Here is an 11,876-nt window from a genome sequence, read left to right on the forward strand (position 1 = left end):
ATTCTAATAACTTTGGCACCTGTTGTCACCATAATTTTTCTCCTATTTAGCATTTTGATGTGGTTAATTATATAATAACCATCGATTTATCTATTCTTCAATTCTGACACAAATTCTACTCGGTAGTAGTTAGTGTAAGATGAAAATACTTAACACAAGCAAATTGCTAGTGAGCACTCAAAAAATATTAACATTTCTATTGTCATCATTTTTATTTTGACACACTGCTAAATTCTTATTTAAGTAGATAGGGACCCACATTCCAAGGAAAGCTTTCCCAGTCCATTTTACCCCTAGAGAATGCCTGAGGGCAGAGCCCAAGGGAATTTTTATGGGCATCTGACACTAGTGTTCTGGGGAGGCTGAACAATCCATCCCATCCAGGTCCTGCTCTGTGGTGCCCACTCACCTAGAACCAGCAGCAAATCCACAGCAGCATGGAGTCTTGTTCCAGGAGACTCAGAAGCAGTTCCTTTTGGAAACTGACAGTTGTACTTGGATCTGAGGACAGAGGCTGTCCACAGTGGCACCAATAAGCGTGGCCCAGAAGATTTTGAAAAGGGGAAGCCGAGGACACTGCTATTCGCTAATTGCCATTTCCTCTGTTGCGGGTCCTAAAGAAGTGAAATTGTTCTCTTGTTTATATATCTGTTTAAATATAGGTCAACAATGTAGCTAAAATAGTCAAGGAGTCATCCAGGAACTGTAAGACTTGGTATCCCATTATAACAGTTCAAGTCTCTCTAGTTTCAGTGTCTGGGGGATTTCATTCATTCCTTTAACAATTGTCTATTGCTTATTTACTGTGTCTTATGGCCCGAGTTATATAGGTGACCTTTATCTCCCTGGCCATGTTGTGTTGAACGAAGCTAACGATCCCTGCCCTCATGTAGTTTCTAGTCTAATGAGGGGAGAAAACGTTGACAGAGAATGACATATCATCTATTTTCCTGTTAGGATCAAAAAACTTACTTGATGTCTTTCAACAGAATGCTTCTCATCTATCACTTGTTTATACTCCATGTGGTTCCTTATACGTAGTTTCTACTCTGCTCACACCCTGCAAACACACTCATGTGCTCTAAGGTCTATTGGCTCTCACCTTGAGCAGAAATCTCAACTTCTCCATTAAATGTTACTATGTGAAAACACTTAAACTAGCACCTGACACATACAAGAAATAAATGAATAAAAGGGGAATATCTGTCTGTCCCATACTCGACGTGCACCAAATTGTTTCAGTTCACCTCCAGAGTATATGTGTTACCGAATTAGGTCTGGCTGCTCGCCACTCAAAAATCAAACTCAAGAAAGACAAATGTTGGTAAAAAAGAAAGTTGCTTCTAATCAGAATGCCGGCAATCTGGGGAGATGGTAGACTCAGCTTCCCAAAAAAATCACCTCCAAAGACGTTGCTCAACCATGAAAGTTTTAAAGGAAAAAAAGGAAATAATCTCAGTTAATCTTTGAGATAGGGGGTCAGAGTCATCGCTATCCCCCATGGCATGCAGGCCCATTTACTTCTTGTGATCTTCCTCTAGATGTTATCTTGTTTACACAGTTTGGTCATAAAGTTTGTTCATGATATTACTGAAGACGAAGTTAGGGAAGAGATATGGTCATCTGTTAATTACTTATTCTTCATTTCTACTTCTTTGATCTAAGAAAGAACCAACGAAGTATTGTGTGATCAAAAGATTTGAAAGGTCTGCTAGAGCCAGAGATGAGTAGAGCAAGGGGGTGCTTGGTTTAAAAGTTAGTAACAGGGCTTCCCTGGTGGCACAGTGGTTGAGAGTCTGCCTGCCAATGAGGGGGACACGGGTTCATGCCCCGGTCCGGGAGGATCCCACGTGCCGCAGAGTGACTGGGCCTGTGAGCCATGACCGCTGAGCCTGCGTGTCTGAAGCCTGTGCTTCGCAACGGGAGAGGTCACAATAGTGAGAGGCCCGCGTACCGCAAAAAAAAAAAAAAAAAAAAAAAAAAAGTTAGTAACAATATAGCTTTGCTAAAGTGACAAGAAAAGGGGTTTCCTGCTGAGGGCAGTTTCCTGCAAAGAGCTGCTTACATATGCACTCCAACTCTTCCACCCAGTGGGTCTTAGTGATCACATAGATCTTACAAGTCCTGGGATGTGTCCTATTGCAGTTCCACGGTAAGTGGTGCTCAGTACGCTGAAGCCCATGGGTGACAATGTTATCACTCATGTGGTAGGAGGGCTTCCTTGGAAAGAGTACCTCTGGGATGGGTCCTCAGTTTTAGCCACCACTGCTGGACACTTTCAAGATGTCCCTCCCAGTAGTAGAGCCTATGGTTGATGGACCCTGGGACTCCCTGAGACACAGACAGATCCTGAAAACAGTGTGAGGGGAGCCACTCAGGAGCTCCATCTGTTCAGAAGCAGATGACTACCTTTTTCCTGGACCCAAATCCTCTGTTTCTTTTCCTTCCCCTTATTCTCATACCAGGTCTCCCACTGCCTTTGCCTTTTGAACTCAAAGTATTCATTTCCTTCTTGAAAGTAAAAATTGAATTGTCTGTTAGGAAGCTCTTAGCCCACACAAACACGGAAAGACCAGTTTATTCTAGCATTATGGAGGGTTTGGTACTTAGGAACCTAAAGACCTGTTATCCTCCTGGGGGTGGAGGTCACTGTACCCACCCCCTGTCCTTCCCCACACCCCCGTCCTGATGCACATTCACACAAACATACACAGCAAGTATGGACCAAGGATACTTCTTGTCACTTTCTTGCTAAAAACTGTAAAAAAAAATTGTCTAGAACTTCACTGGAATATAGCTACATATAAAATGACTTAGACACACAACAGCTGTTTGTACTGTTGACCTGAAACAAATAGACCGTCAGGTATTTCTCCAGCAAAGGTGGGATTATTTGGGATCAGCAGAGAATTACAATTCAGGGTCTGCAACCACAGTTAGCCATATGCAAGTCCCCACACAGCGAGGGAAGGAGAATGATTTTCTAGAGGGAAAAGGAAGCTGAGAGGGCTGCAGTAAAAAGAGTCCATGACTTCATTAGCTGCTGAGTCCTTGCTAAAAGATGTCTTTCTTCTTCCTGGTCGACTCTGCTGCTATCACAGGGTGTGAGAGCTCCCCCTGCTGGTCTTCTGACTCCATTTAATGGCAGTTCCTGTTCATTAACTTTTTATAGTAGAGATCTAAGCTGGTTTCTTGAATTTGATAGCTGCTTTTTATAATAGATATGAATACAGTTATGGCTACCTCAAATGTCATCTCTATCCTTTTCTGACTCTGCTGATTGCGGTGTGCAGTGGTGAGGAGTGGAAGAAGGAAAGTTTTTAAAAGTCTGAAAAGGCATTCTCTATGCAGTCTTGTTGAAATAATAAACAGAATCATCATCACCCCCATCATCCTCTGAGCTAATAATACTTACTAAGGACTTACTAAATGCCATACATTGTGCCAGGTATCCCATGTCCTCCTCCCGAAACCTCTGTAAGTTAGATGATATTATTACCCCCATTTCAGGACATCGCCAAAGCCAATTATTGCACCTCACACCCCCTTATCACTAAAGAAGAGTCAAAATCCTTGGTAGATTTTCTTTTTTCTTTTGGAGGCAACGTATTCCTTATTTAAGTGTACTGCTGTGACCCAATCACTGAGTAGCCCAGACGACTGTCAGTTTTGAGTGATGCCCAGGGCAAAAGACGAGTCTGCAACAAGTCCACGTTGCCATGGAAGCTGCTCAACCATGGGAGGGGTACAGTCCTGCAGATCTGATGTCCCCTGAGATGACTGTGGCAAGTATGGATGTTGCATGGGACATCCGATGAGCCAGGAGAGGAGAATTACAGCATAGAATCCTAAGATTTTAGACAAAAACTATGTACTCTCTTAGAGATAACTCCTGAGATAACTCTTCTTCTATTGAGAAGTTGTATCTGATTTCTTACTGGGTCTTACTGGAAATTGAATGCTTAACCGTGGGACATCAAGTGACCACAAAATCATGAGATAGATGTTATATAATCATATTGCATATGCACAGCAGCAATCCATCCTCAAGAGTAAAAACAAACAAACAAACAAAAAACAAAATAAAAAACAAAACTAGGCTCAAGCAGGCATAAGTAAGTTCTGTGATGTGTGAGCAGGTAGCTCAGGCTGCTATAGCACCAACTTTTGCCTCATTTCCTCCTCTCTCTCAGCCCACATGTAGAGTTCCTTATAACTAGTTAACTAAAGAAGAAAAACTAGGGCTTGTTTCGTGACGATTTTGCACAAAATGCTGAAATTAATTGGAAGTGAACTGCTACAGCATTACCACTCCAACTAGGATTGTTCCTGAAAAAAAGTGATGAAAGGAATCCTTACAAGGAACAGAACTTCAAGCATTATAAATGGTCATCTTCTCAGTCTGACCTGAAATCAAATGAATTCTGATTAATTCATCTTTACAGTTGAGGCTCAAGGAGCTCCCCTCCTTGGGGTAGGAAGTCTAGCATTTAGCTAGGGAGATAGAACCAGCCCTGGGGATGAGACACTGTTACAATTTCTAGAGTACAAGTCTGGGTAAGAAACAAGCTGAGAGTTCTCAGCACCAGCAAACAGGGCCCACAGCAGGACACCCACTGTCCTTGAGGTTGTGAAGAAACTTACATACTAGCAGAGAAGGCAAATATTATACAAATAAACGATTATGTAAACGAGATAGTTTCAGATAGTGGGGCTTTCTATGAAAGAAACAAAATAGAAATCAAAATATGTGGTTAGATAAAATGAAGCAAGCAACAACAATAACAACAGCAACAACAGCTACTATTTGAGTACTAAATTTCAGACATAGTTCTAAGCCCTTGGCACAAGTTAACTCATTTCATCCTCACAAAATATTGTTATTCTCATTTTAATATGAGGAAACTGAGGCATAAGGAAGTTGAGTATTTGTCCAAGGACACAGGGGGCTGGTGGATGAGTCTGCCTGGTTTCAGGGGCAGGTTAGTGCTGAGGTTCCCACAGCATCCCACTTTCTGATTCCAATTTGTTTCTGACCTTTCTGATCAGTATTCTAAAAGCAGTTGTTTTTTAATAATAATTTCCCACTTCTATTTAAGGTCACATAAGTTGGTCCACATTCCCTGATACCAAAACAGTCCTATCGATATTTTATGAGTAAAGAGCAATTTCCACTTTCAGTAGATTGAAACCTGTGTGGAGAACAAGGTTCTCCTCTTTACCATATTAGTGTTAGGGGCCTTTCTTTCCATTAGGTACTGAGGGATCAAAAAAAAAGTTTATATGAAGAACTAGTTGAGGCACCTGGTTAATGGGAAACTAAAGCTAAATGTCTGGGTTGACTATTGAAAGCAGATGATGATCACAAGGATACTACTTTATTCTGGACATGGATCGTGGATTTTTCTACAAGATTCCCTTTGTTTTCAGGATCCATCTCACCGAAGTCTGTCATTTGCCAAATCCCAAGGAGACTGATGGCACAGACATTGTTCCATCAATAGCCACCTGTAAAACCTGCCCTTCTCTTTGAAGAGGCCTTATCCCTCCCTCATTAGCATTCCTCAGCAGATAGGGTTACCTTTTAGGGCAGGCCCTGCTCACACAGAATGACAGGCAAGAGACTGGGGTGCAGATGGGTGTAACCACGGAGGTCTCTTGGCCTCATGTGATGGGAGCCTCACTTTTGTAGCTGTTAGAGAGAAGGGGCTTAGATAGATATATATGAGTTTTCTGGGTGCTGATAAAGGGAGTGGACCTTGCCTGGAGACCATAAAGCAGGAACGGAAGTCACAGATTTTTTTTTTCTTCTGCCTGGAACTGCCAAAGAAAAGAAACCAGACACTTGCACAGAATTGCTCATTTTCCAATCTTTTCAATCTGCAAACTTCTGAGAACTTTCTCAGCAACCTACTAACCACTACTTCTTCCTTTTGTGCTTACTTCTCTCTGTTCCTTTTTTACCCCTCACACCATATGTAAAGCAGGCCAGTCCTAGCTGAAAGGCTGAAGAAATGAGCAGTTGTTGAAGCAGAATCACATTAATTATCCATTGACTGAGAAGAGGGGAGAGATTTATTTTGAGTGGCTTGTGTAGATAGATCCATTCAACTTCCTTCAAACCAAGGAAGGGAGAGAGAAGAATTTACAGTTGTCAGAGAGAGTAATGTGTAAATATGATTTTATCTACTAGAAGGACAGTACTGGGAGGAAACTGAAATGTCAAAGGGACCTGTGAGAGGCTATTTCATTATAAATTATAATCCGTGATATAAATGTCTCTTTATTCACCAACAAGGCACTGTTTTTGGCTTGCATCTTAAGAGTATGTCCCCTGTAAGTGCGTAGCACAGACAAAGGTAGATACTCCAATATATATTCCACCATACTTGCTTTTGGAAAAATGAAGCTGTTCTCTAGACTGAATGACCCAAGGATTATGGTTCTTTTAAGCAGTAACCCTTAGTCCATGATTCTGAAATCGTCCTTTGCTGTTAGGTTGTTTGCAGTTAGGGGCCCCAATCTTTAATTCTTTCTGTCTGACACCTAATTTTCAGAGATTTTTGAGCATCAAGACACCCTGCTTTGGAGAATGCAATTCAAGAAGTGGCATGTCTTCCACATTACACATGGGTATTTCCTCTCTTCAGACCATGTTTTGGTTTCATGTTTAGAGAAATTTAGAGAAGTGTCAGCAGATGTCCTGTCTCTTCACCCATGGCTGGAAGAGGGCACTTTCATAAGTGAATATATTTTTATATTCTATTAGATAACTTTGGCATATTAAAATACCATGAACAAAAGTATAAGGCAAAGGACACGCCATGAATATCTACATCACACATAATAAGTAAAGGATTAGTATCATTAGTTCATAAAGTAATCACACAGTTCGCTAGGAAAAGACGATTCCAAATGCTAGAAAAAAATATAAAAATATTATCACAAATTGACTATTGGTTTAAAAAAAAAGAACACTACCCCACACACATAAAATGATATTCAACTTCATTAATAACCAAATAAAATGTAAACCATCAAATATAGCTTCTGTTATCATATTTGTAAAAAAAAAAAATACACCACCCAGTGTTGGAACACATGCACGTTTCTGGAACAATAAAATATAAAGTTGTACTGGATTAAGAACTTTAACATTCTTTATATTCCATTTCCCAATACGAATTTATTGTGAGAAAATAATCAGAGACACAGACAGAAGTTACACCTCAAAGTTTTTACAAAAGTAGAAAAAAAATGAAATATCCTAAAATGGGGGAATCTATATCATGCAATACTATATAGCTATTAAATTCATGTTTTAGAAGAATACTTAAGAGCATGAAAAATGTCCAAATATATTAAGTACTGAAGGAAAATTATATCAGAGGGAAAATTGGATCTTCAGGAAAAGTTAAGAACATTGAAATATCTGGAGAAAAATAAAAGATTACAATTTTCTACTTAAGTTATTTAAAATATGTGTGACTACTTAAAACGTAAATTACAACAATCACTTATGTGATTTTTTTACATGTATGTAAATGTAGTACCTATGACAAATATCACATAAATAATTCAAGGAGCAGGAATATAAAGATATCTATATGGTTTCATTTCTCCATTTTCTATGGAGAAGTAGAATACTAGTTTCAAGCAGATCAGGAAAGATTAAGAATGTATATTGTAATCTCTAGATCAGCCTTTAAAAATAATATAAAGACATATAGCTAAAAAGATAATAAAATTGCCATATTTAACACACTAAAATAGGATACTAAAAATATTCAAATAATTCAAAAGAGGGAAAGGGAAAAACAAAGGAACAAAAAAACAGTAGAGAAAAATAGGAAGCAAAAACTAAAGTTAATAAGTCCAACCATATCAATAATTATCTGAAATGTTAGTGGTCTAAACACTAATGAAATGAAAGAAATTATCTGAATACTTAAAAAAGTGAGACCCAACTATACACTGCTTACAAGAAACACACCTGGAATATAAAGACACTGAATGAAAGTAAATGGATAGAAACATACATTATTCAAAAAATAGCATAAGAGAACTGGTGTGGTTACACTAATATTGGATAAAATAGATTTCAAGACAGATTATTATTAGAGATAAAATGGAATTTCATGGTGACAGAGACAACTTCAGGAATCCATAATTATTAATGTGTATACATCTAGTACCAGAGCCTCAAATACATGACACAAAAATTGATGGTAAAAAGGGAAAAATACATAATTCCACAATCGTAGTAGGAAATTTTAACATTCTTCTCTCAGCTCTCCAAAGAACATTAGACAAAAACTAAATAAAGACACAGAAAGTTTGAACAACACTCTCAACTTCCTTGACTTAATTGATATTTATAGAATAGGACACTCCAAAATTGCAGAATATATATTATTTTCAAGTGCACATGGTATATTCATCAAGACAGATTATATACTGGGTCATAAAACTAGTCCCAATAGGTCTGAAATGACTGAAGTAATAGAATGTTCTCCAATAACAATGTAATTAAATTAGAAATCAGTATTGAAATCATGTACATACCCCTGTGACCTTGTCTTTTGAAGTAAAAGGCTGACTCAAGAGTTAATGATTGGGAAATGTGAAGATGTAGAAACAAGGAATAGCTGTTGGGCTGGGGAACTGGTAACGATTTAGACTATAAATCCACCACATCAAATTAAAAATGTTTGCTTTTGAAAGGTACAGTTAAGAAAATGTAAAGACAAGTCATGTATCAGGAGAAAATATTTGCTAAGCATTTCTGACAAAGGTATACATATCCCAAATACATAAAGAACTCCAGTAACTCAATAATAAGAAGACAAAGAACTCAAATTATAAAGAGGCAAAAGAAAGTTTACTCAGCAAATAGTGCTGGAACAACTGGATATTCACAAGAAAAAAATGAACATTTTTCCTCACACAATATACACACAAAAATTTTCACTCTAAATGGCTCTTAGGTTTATATGTAAGAGTTAAACTATAAAATTTCTAGAAAATGAAATAGGAAAGAATCTTTTGACTTTGGGGTATACTTTCTTATATAAAAAACACAAAGCTTACCCATAAAATGAAAAAGTAGATAAATTGGATTTTATCAAAAATAAAAGAATATCTTCTCTCAAAAGACACCATTAAGAAAATGAAGGGCAGGGCTTCCCTGGTGGTGCAGTGGTTGAGAGTCCGCCTGCCGATGCAGGGGACACAGGTTCATGCCCCGGTCCGGGAAGATCCCACATGCCGTGGAGCGGCTGGGCCCGTGAGCCATGGCTGCTGAGCCTGCACGTCCGGAGCCTGTGCTCCGCAACAGGAGAGGCCACAACAGTGAGAGGTCTGCATATGACAAAAAAAAAAAAAAAAAAAGAAAGAAAATGAAGGGCAAGTTACAGACATGGAGAAAACATTTGCAACACATAAATCAGACCAGGATATGTAAAGAAACAAACAAAAAAACCTCTTGCAACACAATCATAAAAAAGACTATCCAGTAGGGCTTCCCTGGTGGCGCAGTGGTTGAGAGTCCGCCTGCCGATGCAGGAGACACGGGTTCGTGCCCCGGTCCGGGAAGATCCCACATGCCGCAGAGCGGCTGGGCCCGTGAGCCATAGCCGCTGAGCCTGCGCGTCTGGAGCCTGTGCTCCGCAACAGGAGAGGCCGCAACAGTGAGAGGCCCGCGTACCGCAAAAAAAAAAAAAAAAGACTATCCAATAAAGAAGAGGTAAAATGTGTGAACAGACACTTCACAAAAGAAGACCTACAAAGTGCTAATAGGGAATTGAGAAGATAATCAACATCATTGATTATCAACAAAATCAAAACCACAATGAGATAACACTATACCACACTACAAACTCCTTAGAGTGACCAAAATTAAAAACTGAAAATGCCAAGTGTTGGCAAGGATGTGGAGCAACTCTAACTATCAAACACTGTTTTTGGGAATGTAAAATGGTACAGCCATTTTGGAAAAGAGTATTGCAGCCTCTTAAAATGTTAAGCATCAATCTACTATGTGACCCAGCAATTATACTCCAGAGTGTTTACAATGGAGTGATGGAAACATATGTCCACACAAAGGATTGTACATGAATTTTCATAGCAGCTTTATTTTTAATAATGACAAATGAAACAATCCAAATGTCCATTAACAGGTAAATGGATAACCAAAAGTGGTATATACATATAATGAAATATTTACTCAGCAATAAAAAATATATATATACTATGGATTCACAAAGCAATGTGAATGAGTCTCAAAATCTTTCTGCTTGGTGAAAGAAGCCAGGCACAAAAGAGTATATACTCTATGGTTCTATTTATATAAAATCTTAGAGAATACACTGTAATCTATGGTGACAGAAAGCATATCAATGATTGCATAAGATAAAGGTGGAGGGAAAGAAGTATTACATACAGGATAAGGAAACTTTGGGGGGTGATGGAGATATTTGGGATCTTGATTGTGGTAGTGTCTTCATGGATGCATATATTTGCCAAAATTCATCAAATTGTATACTTTAAATCCATGCAGTTTACTCTGCATAAATTATTCAATTATTTGTAAAAAATAAAATAAATGTAAAGAAATAAATTATAGTAATATCTTGAATCTTAATGCCTCAATTGTTACCTTCCTGACTAGTTGGGAAAATAATTTCCTCATGAATCTTCTCTGAAATATTCCTTAGACCCTCCCTGACTGCTTACAGGTACTACTATTTGCCCTTAGTTTGAAGAACTGCATAAGGGGTTCTGGGAGGGAGGTCCTCCATACACTCGGAACTATTCTGTGGGCTGTACAGCCCCTCTGGTGTCCCCATTTCTTGCTGGTATTTCCTGATTCTGTCTTAGAGGTTGCTGTCCTTGGTGCTGCTTGCACCTCTTGCATGCACTCCTGGGGAGTGACTCTCACTGTCCATGGGAAGCTACCTCAATCCTGTCTTTCTCCCTTAGGGATTTCTTTCTCTCTTAAGTCAAGAGAGAAAACCTGCCTTTTGTCACCACTCTTTTAGATGGGTTTCCCACAGCTGGATCTAGTGTCTTCTGTATACCTTATTCGTTCTGGAGCTCAAGGTGGGGAGGCATTTGGAGCAAAATTTAAGCACAGACACAGACTACACCTGGATTCCTTGCTCCCGCTAAAGGCCAGGCATACATTATGGATTGCATATTGTACCTACTAGTATGGAAACTAGAATGGTAAGTCCCTCTTTCATAATAAAAATATGTATTTCCTCTTTAAGAAGGCAATCATTTTTTCCCTTGGCAAATGGTCTTGTTAGTTGAATTCATTAGCCAAGGCTAAAAGCCTCAAATCAGATTGCAATACACAGTACTTTTATGCTGAGTTGTTTTCAAGGTTTGCAAAGCATCATTTCATTATTTACTTAACATTATCAACGATGGCTGGTATAAAATCAATGATGTCCATAAATTGTATCAGTTGAGGTACATCAGTCCTCAGTGAACTTCTAGCTTCTTTCCTTAAGGTCTATTGTTTTCAAAGCTAAAAATGTTCAGTGTAACACTAGGTGATAGAGGCTAACAATTTCAATTATTCCTTTTCTGCCTGAATAAAACTGCTTCTGACATTTTTTGCTGGCATACTTAAAAAAATGTTTTTTCTTCATTGGTAGACACCCAATATCTGTCAGTCAATTGAGGAATTGATTAGGAGTCACTGAGCAATGGAAGGGGATGTCTTCCTTTGAGCCTACTAATTGCCTTGCATCTCTACACCCACTGCCAGCTCAGGTCATGAGGGCTCCTGAGTGACACTAAGCTTTACCATCTGAGTCATGTAAATCATTGGCTCTACTGACCTTCCAAGATTGATGTTGATGCTTCTG

This window comes from Mesoplodon densirostris, chromosome 2 (assembly GCF_025265405.1).
Source record: "Mesoplodon densirostris isolate mMesDen1 chromosome 2, mMesDen1 primary haplotype, whole genome shotgun sequence".
Taxonomy (NCBI): domain Eukaryota; kingdom Metazoa; phylum Chordata; class Mammalia; order Artiodactyla; family Ziphiidae; genus Mesoplodon; species Mesoplodon densirostris.